The sequence below is a fragment of the Eptesicus fuscus genome, chromosome 22 (assembly GCF_027574615.1).
Source record: "Eptesicus fuscus isolate TK198812 chromosome 22, DD_ASM_mEF_20220401, whole genome shotgun sequence".
Lineage (NCBI taxonomy): Eukaryota > Metazoa > Chordata > Mammalia > Chiroptera > Vespertilionidae > Eptesicus > Eptesicus fuscus.
In genome coordinates this window covers 11,319,834-11,322,706 of record NC_072494.1, presented here as the reverse complement: position 1 = coordinate 11,322,706, position 2,873 = coordinate 11,319,834, and positions in this window count along the sequence as shown.

Sequence of the window (2,873 nt, the reverse complement as noted above, 5' to 3'; positions counted from 1 at the left end):
CGCAAATCGCCTTGTGTCTTTGTGTTGTCATTACCCACAAGGGCCACCAGAGGGCGCTCACGGGCAGCCATGGGGGTGGCTTTGGCTGCAGGAGGCTAGGACACAGGGAGGAGGACCTGGATGGGCAAGCTGCATGCCTGGGTGTGGATACTCCTGTCTCAGGTTATTCAGAGGCATTTTCACAGGAACAAAGCTTGGCGTTTCAGAGCCCTTCCATCTGGAACTATACATGCATATTAATAAAAACATGCAGCGTTATGTGCCAGACACTGGGCTAGGTCAGTGGTCGGCAAACTGCGGCTCGCGAGCCACATGCAGCTCTTTGGCCCCTTGAGTGTGGCTCTTCCACAAAATACCGCGGCCTGGGCGAGTCTATTTTGAAGAAGTGGTGTTAGCAGAAGTTTAAGTTTTAAAAATTTGGCTCTCAAGAGAAATTTCAATCGTTGTGCTGTTGATATTTGGCTCTGTGGACTAAGGAGTTTGCCGACCACCGGTGGGTGACCTGCCTAAGGAGGAGCAGTAAACCCAGACTTCTCCCTCACAAGTCTCCATCCGGCGGGAGGGCAGCGCGCACAGGTCACGGGGAGCAGTGCAGAAAGGGCCGCGGCAGGTGCTGTGAGTTGCGTGGGGTCCAGGGGAGGAAGCAACTCAGCTGGGACGGTTTCTCTGAGGTGTTGGGAGGATTTCGTCAGGGGCAGAAAGTATGAGACGAGGCATGAGAATATTAGGCGAGTTTACAAAGCCAGCTCGGGGTGGGTTGGATAGTATATTACTTGATTTTTTTTTTAAAAGATGATTTTTATGAAACATGACAACGGCGCTCACTCCCTGATCCTACGTTTTTCAGCTTTTGAGGGTTTTCCCGTTAGGAGGGGATGCTGCGTCTCTACCCTGTGCCCGGTAGCTTCTGGTTTTGAGACTGCTGCCTGGGGTTAGAGCCTGGCACAGGGCATCTGACTGGCACGGACAGGAGCGAACCCACCCCTTGGGCCTCCTCCGTGCTGTGGTTGAGCTAAAGGTTGGCAGGACCGCCACCAGCTAACCGCTGTGCTGGCATCTGCAGGGAGCTCAGAGCTGGCCTGTCCTCGCCTCGCCGTAGCGGCCTGGGAACAGCAGGCCTGACTGAGCAGCTCTGACTTCGCGCACAGAGTTTATGGGAGTACCTGAGGCAGGTGGCGAACCTTGTTTTTAATTTATTTTTTTATTCCTGTGCCTTTGAGTTGACAGCAGGTCTCAGTCTTACACAGAACCTCTTGCACGGAAGACGCTACTTGGGAGATCTCAGGAAAGGCAACTATTGTCTGCCAGGGATGCCAACCAGACCAGCTCGCCGAGGGAGCAGGAGCAGGGGGTCAGCAGAAGGATCTGCTAAGGGGCAGCCACAGCTGGTGGAATAGAGTTGAAGTTGAGCACGCGCCCCTGGGAGGGAGTCGGCTGATGCTGGATTAGCGGCTCAAATTGGGGTTTATCTCGGATTTTCTGGTGCCTGCTGGGAAATGAACAGCCTTGGGCAAAGAGCAAAGTGGGCGGGCCCAACATCTTCCCACATGCCTAGTGCCCCATTATTCCTAGCAACCCCCCTCCCCAACCCCCCCCCCCCCTTGCCAGCCTGCTCCCCACCCATGGAGGAAACACTCTCTTGTTGGGGTGGCTTTTGGAAGCAACTTTCTAAAAGGAAATGATGAATGGCAGCAACGTGGTGTCCACCCCCCAGTCCCGGCCTCAGCTCAGCCCCCACCTCCCTGAGCCGTTGCTGTTTTATAAGAGGGTCCTGGGAAAAGCGGTCCCCTCACCCAAGGGAGACAAGCAGTCCTCCGGGGGAAAGTTTCCTGCTAGGTTTCAAAGGTGTTTTTTTTTTGGCTGGAGAAGTCAAGACCTAGCCTATTACCACCAGCCCCCCCGCCACCACCCTCCTGGCCACCCCGCCCCCCGCCCCTCTGTGCCGCACTGGCACGGCCAAGGGTGAACCTGAGTGGGGGCGGCTGAAAGGCTTAGAAAAGACAGACAAGAGAATGAAAGCTGGGTCTCGGTGGGACGCTGCCTCTCTGATGGAAGGACAGCGCCACGGACTACGAGCCGTGTCTTTATTTTATAGCCGATGCCACGAGGCAAAGTGAGGGCGTGGTCAAGATGTTTACAACATTCTCGTGGGTTTGATCCTACTCAATTACATGCACCCGGTCCAGCTTTGTTTACTTGCAGCCTCTAGCACTCAGGCACGTGGGGCCACGTGTTCGGACCACGGGTGCAAGCTGACAACTACAGCTGTTGGCTATCATTGTGCTGGGAGGGCTCTGCCCTCCAAGCCGGGGCTTGCACGTGGCCACGAGAGGACTGTGCCCTCTCGGCAGTCCAAGGCTTGGACCTGTCCAAACGCTGTAGCCGCGCCCCACACTCCTCCGGTGTTTATTTGTTCAGATGCCACTGGCCAGGCCGGGAGCTTTGATCCACAAGCTCTCACAGTCCTGTCTGGCCCCTGTCTGTTGGCTCTCCCGGGCGGCTGTCCTGGGTCAGGGGGGGAAGCTGGGCCACCCTGGGTGCTGCACCGCCCTCGTCTCCCTGTACCTCCCAGAGAAAAGAAACGAGGGGAGACCATGCTCAGCAGTTCACTGCTGGGGGGCAGGTGCCGGGGCAGGTCAGGAGCCAGGAGGCTCGGCAGGCTTCTCTCCAGGAAACAGAAGAATCCTTCCCTCCTTTTCTGTTTTGAGTATTTAATTTAATGTTGTTATTCCTCACCCAAGGATAGTTTTCCCATGGATTTTTAGATAGAGAGAGGAAGGGAGGAGAGAGACAGAGAGACAGAGAGAGAGAGAGAGAGAGAGAGAGAGAGAGAGAGAGACAGAGAGAGAAACATCAGTGTGAGAGAATCGATT